A 6,000-nucleotide genomic window follows, 5' to 3' on the forward strand; every position below is an offset into this window, starting at 1 on the left:
TGTGCTGGGCTGCTGTTTACTTCCCGGTGTGTCCCATGTGGTGATCCATGGACAGGGAGGTGTGTGTGTCCTGGGCTATTGCTCACTTCCCAGTGTGCCCCATCTGGTGCTCCATGAACAGGGGTGTGTGTGTGCTGGGATGCTGTTCACCTCCTGGTCTGTCCCATATGGTTTTCCATGGACAGGGAGGTGTGTGTGTGTGCTGGGCTATTGTTCACTTCCCGGTGTGCCCCATGTGGTGATCCATGGACAGAGGTGTGTGTGTGCTGGGCTATTGTTCACTTCCCGGTGTGCCCCATGTGGTGTTCCATGGACAGGGAGGTGTGTGTGTGCTGGGCTATTGTTCACTTCCCGGTGTGCCCCATGTGGTGATCCATGGACAGGGAGGTGTGTGTGTGCTGGGCTGCTGTTCACTTCCCGGTGTGTCCCATGTGGTACTCCCTGGACAGGCGTGTATGTGTTTGTCTGTTGTTCACTACCCGGTACGTCCCATGTGATGATCCATGGACAGGGAGGTGTGCGTGTGCTGGGCTATTGTTCACTTCCCGGTGTGCCCCATGTGGTGATCCATGGACAGGGAGGTGTGTGTGTGCTGGGCTGCTGTTCACTTCCCGGTGTGTCCCATGTGGTGATCCATGAACAGGGAGGTGTGTGTGTCCAGGGCTGTTGTTCAATTCCCAGTGTGTCCCATGTGGTGCTCCATGGATAGGGGTGTATGTGTTTGTCTGTTGTTCACTTCCCGGTGTGTCCCATGTGTTGATCCATGGATATGGGTGTGTGTGTGCTGTGCTATTGTTCACTTCCCGGTGTGCCCCATGTGGTGATCCTTGGACAGAGGTATGTGTGTGCTGGGCTATTGTTCACTTCCCGGTGTGCCCCATGTGGTGTTCCATGGAAAGGGAGGTGTGTGTGTGCTGGGCTATTGTTCACTTCCCGGTGTGCCCCATGTGGTGATCCATGGACAGGGAGGTGTGTGTGTGCTGGGCTGCTGTTCACTTCCCGGTGTGTCCCATGTGGTGATCCATGAACAGGGAGGTGTGTGTGTCCAGTGCTATTGTTCACTTCCCAGTGTGTCCCATGTGGTGCTCCATGGATAGGGGTGTATGTGTTTGTCTGTTGTTCACTTCCCGGTGTGTCCCATGTGTTGATCCATGGATATGGGTGTGTGTGTGCTGGGCTATTGTTCACTTCCCGGTGTGCCCCATGTGGTGATCCTTGGACAGAGGTATGTGTGTGCTGGGCTATTGTTCACTTCCCGGTGTGCCCCATGTGGTGTTCCATGGAAAGTGAGGTGTGTGAGTGCTGGGCTATTGTTCACTTCCCGGTGTGCCCCATGTGGTGATCCATGGACAGGGAGGTGTGTGTGTGCTGGGCTGCTGTTCACTTCCCGGTGTGTCCCATGTGGTACTCCCTGGACAGGGGTGTATGTGTTTGTCTGTTGTTCACTTCCCGGCGTGTCCCATGTGGTGATCCATGGACAGAGAGGTGTGCGTGTTCTGGGCTATTGTTCCCTTCCTGGTATGCCCCATGTGGTGATCCATGGACAGGGAGGTGTGCGTGTGCTGGGCTATTGTTCACTTCCCGGTGTGTCCCATGTGGTGAACCATGGACAGGGGTGTGTGTTTGCTGGGCTACTGTTTACTACCCGGTGTGTCTCTTGTGGTGCTCCATGGACAGGGGTGTGTGTGTGCTGAGCTGCTGTTCACTTCCCGGTCTGTCCCATGTGGTGAACCATGGACAGGGGTGTGTGTGTGCTGGGCTGTTGTTCACTTCCTGGTGTGCCCCATGTGGGGTTCCATGGACAGGGGTGTGTGTGTCTTGGGCTGTTGTTCACTTCCTGGTGTGCCCCATGTGGTGATCCATGGACTGGGACGTGTGTGTGTCCTGGGCTATTGTTCACTTCACAGTGTGTCCCATCTGGTGCTCCATGAACAGGGGTGTGTGTGTGCTGGGGTGCTGTTCATCTCCTGGTCTGTCCCATGTGGTGTTCCATGGACAGGGAGGTCTGTGTGTGTGCTGGGCTATTGTTCACTTCCCGGTGTGCCCCATGTGGTGACCATGGACAGAGGTGTGTGTGTGCTGGGCTATTGTTCACTTCCCGGTGTGCCCTATGTGGTGTTCCATGGAAAGGGAGGTGTGTGTGTGCTGGGCTATTGTTCACTTCCCGGTGTGCCCCATGTGGTGATCTATGGACAGGGAGGTGTGTGTGTGCTGGGCTGTTGTTCACTTCCTGGTGTGTCCCATGTGGTACTCCCTGGACAGGGGTGTATGTGTTTGTCTGTTGTTCACTTCCCGGTGTGTCCCACGTGGTGATCCATTGACAGGGGTGTCTGTGTGCTGGGCTCGTGTTCACTAACCGGTTCCCACCACGTGGTGCTCCATGTTGGACAGGTTTTCTGGCATCTTTAGACACGCCTTTGAATCTTGGTCTGTGCGTGTCCTCTGAACACCTGTGCTTGTCTCTCTCAGGTGACTGTGTAATCAGTAACATGAGGAAACCTCTCGAGTATTATTGTGAAAGAGCAGGTCTCTAACTTGTAGCTGTGGGGCTTCTGACTGACTCCTGTTTTTGAAAAGTTAGTGGAGGTGCTGGGGATGGCTTGCTAGTGGTTGTGTTGTGAGCTGCCTCAGACATTCAGGGAGACCTGAGGATTTGGTGACCCAGCTCTGGTTGGAACATAGGGACTGTAGTTACAGCGACTGGGTCTGTAAGATGAACAACAAATGAAGCGTAGGCTGCACAGACAGGAAGATCTGAAACCATGGAGTGAGTGTGTGTTAGGAAAGGGGTCTTCTGTATCCACTCTGGCTTTTCCAGAAACAGCTTCCCAAGTTACATTTAACTCAGGAGCAGAGTGTGAGGGGACACTGGTTGAATAAGGAGCTGGTCACAGAATGGTGTCACTTCCTTCAACACGACCTGCAGCTTCACACCAGGGGAGGACGGTGCTGCCAGTGGTTGTTAGGTTCACTGTTTCATTCAGCTTCTATGATCCGGAATTTTCCAGGCAGGAGTGAGCGACAGCTCCATCATCTCCCAGTATGCCGCGTCAACGTCACCATTTGGAGTAGGAGGATATATATGGTGGTTGAGAGCAATGGGGTCCCTGGGAACATCAGGGAGACGGATCAACACTTCCAGTGTCTTCTCGTGTCAGAATGAACCCTCCAGTACACACTGCATCACTACGTCCTGTAGTCTTTCTCCGTTTCAGTAACATACTACCTACCATTCTTCCTAAAGAAAATGATAGACTATATATTATCTTAAATCCCATTTGATAAACTTTTATCCATTGACTTCACCTATCCATGTCAAACTACAGACTTTCCACCTTTCCTTGATAATTTAGTTTCCTGTTTATCTTAGTTTAATCGGTAATTTTAGTTACAACACATTTTTACACTCCTCCTGAACAGTGATACAGATTGTAAAGAGCTGTGGACCCTGCACTGGTCACTGTGTGACTCCACTGGTGACGTTCTGTCAAACTGATTAAGACTGATTTATCCAGAGCGCCTGCTTCCTGTCCGATAACCAGTCCTCTCCCATTTATGTGTAACACATTCAAAGCGCTGAATAAGAACGAGGAGCATCAGTTCGGCAATCCAACCCCTCAGGACTGTTCCCCCATTTAATACAATCATGGCTGATATAATTGCGGCCTCAGTTCCACATTACTGTCTGCTCTCCATATTCCTTCATTTACTCAATATCCCAGCACCTACTGCACTATGGGGCAGTGAATTACACAGATTCCCAACTCTGTGACAGAAGTATGTTCTCCTCACACCTGTTTTAATTTTTCCCCACCGCATCCTAAAACTATGGTTTCAGGATCGTTCGAAATTGTCCCACTTGAGGAAATATCAACTTCACATCGACATTGTAAATCACCTTTAACATCGTCCAGACCTCCGATATCTCCTTTCATTTTTCTATACTCCAGGCAGTGTTGGCCTGAACTGCTCAATCTCTCTTCAGGGGACAATCTCCTCATCTCAGGAGTCAATCGAGTAAACCACTTCTGAACTGCGTCCATGACAAATAGACCCCTCTTACAGTCGGGGCACCAAGACTGTACACAGTACTCAGTTGCGATCTCACACCTCCCTCCCTTTATAATCCATTGTTTTAGAAATAAATGCCAAAGTTGCACTTCCCTTTCTCATTATCTGCTGTACCTACATCGGAGTATTCTGTAGTATGGGCGCGGACAGCTCGATCTCTCTGTACCTAATCATTCTGAAGTCTCTCTCCATTTGGATAATAATTTGCCTTTCTGCTGCACTGATTCAAACGGATACACTCATACTTTGCGTTGTCCAGTTTCTTCTGTCAAATGTTGCCCCAACCTATCCATATACATTTTCTAACTTCTTGCATCTTCATTGCAATTTCTCACCTGAGTTAGTGTCATCTGTTAATTTGTTTATAACATGTTTTATCCTCTCAACTACTTAAGCCTATAGATTGTAAATAGTTGGGGCCTGGGGACCGAGACATTTCAAAAGTTGAATTTTGCCAAACAGAAAATGACCCATATTTTTTCCATCACACTGCATTTTGTAGCTTCACCAAGCCTGTATCCAAGCTGAAAAAATTACTTTTAATCTAAAACGATCTTATTCTGCAGATTAATCATTTGTGCAGAGCTATTCAATGCCTTCTGGAAGTCCAAATATTTCATCTCTCGGACCACAATGATCCAAATCATGTTGATTCTGATGGATTGTGGTTTGACTTTTCTAATTTCTTGTCATTAATTCCTGAATAAGCGAATTTAACAATATTTCTTAAACTTGAACAGTTTTCTCTCAACTCTATATTCCATCGTGAAGGTGATAATTCCAAATTCTTACTTCTCTATAATCTCGTTGTTCGATCCAATCCTGTATAATTGGCACATGGCGTGAAATGACCTGCTCTGATTGCTCTGTAAGAGGTCGGAGTCGCTGAATGGACTCATTCCCTTCCTTGTGCACAAAATCGATAGGCTGATGTCTTTCTGGTGTTCCACATCACCATTTCGATGGTCTGCCTGTCCTCCTCCTGTTGATGCGAAAGAGCCGTGAGGGCTTATGCAAACTTCCTGTTGCTGTGCAACAGTTTGAGGGACTGAAAAAAAACTTCTCATATTCCTCCATCGCAGGCTGGAGATACTGAACGCTCTGTCCTGCATCCCTGATATAGGACTGAGGGAATCATTGGCCTTCTTCTGTTCCCATACACCAGACACGTGAGGTAAACTTCTTCCTCCTTTCCCATAAGAAATCTTATAGTTTGCATCCTTCTCCAATTCCCGTGCAACAGGCTCAATGGGACTGAATATCCTCCTGGTATCCCAATGCACCAATCTCCAGTCCCTGTGTGACCTCTTCCAGTTCCTACGTTACAGACTTGAGGAGGCTGAATAGACTGATCCTATTGCTGCATAACAGGGTACTGGTGCTGCATGGCCTACTCTGGGCCCAGTGTTATCCTCTCGAGGAGCTGACTGGCCACCTCCCGTAACTGTATATCAGGTTTCAGGGGCTGAATAGCTTCTTCCTGCTCTGGTGTAACAGTGTCAATGTCTTTCGAGACACGACCTCCTAATAAATGACAGAAGGCGCTGAACGAGAGAGTTCCCGTAATCTGAAGCACTCTCGTCTCCATATCTGATTACAGAGATGAACCATGAATACAGTCTTTTTTCTGTATAATGTCCTGAAGCTGAAAGTAACAAAATAGGTCCCTTCCAGATACCTCATATTCATGGCTCAGCTTATCAAAATTCATCATGACCTCCCTATCAAAAAATTCTCCCAAACAGGAAACTCATCTGGACTCCCAGAGCCTAAAGCCAGAATCCATAAATCCCGCTGAAATCCTACCAATCCTACAATGGGCGTGAAAGCCGAAGTTTTTGTTTTGTAAACTGCCCTCAACTTGTCCCATCATTCTCCATGCTTTCGCTGTGTTAAGGACAATCGGTCTCTGCAATTCTCCATGACAGT

This window comes from Chiloscyllium punctatum, chromosome 18 (genome assembly GCF_047496795.1).
Source record: "Chiloscyllium punctatum isolate Juve2018m chromosome 18, sChiPun1.3, whole genome shotgun sequence".
Lineage (NCBI taxonomy): Eukaryota > Metazoa > Chordata > Chondrichthyes > Orectolobiformes > Hemiscylliidae > Chiloscyllium > Chiloscyllium punctatum.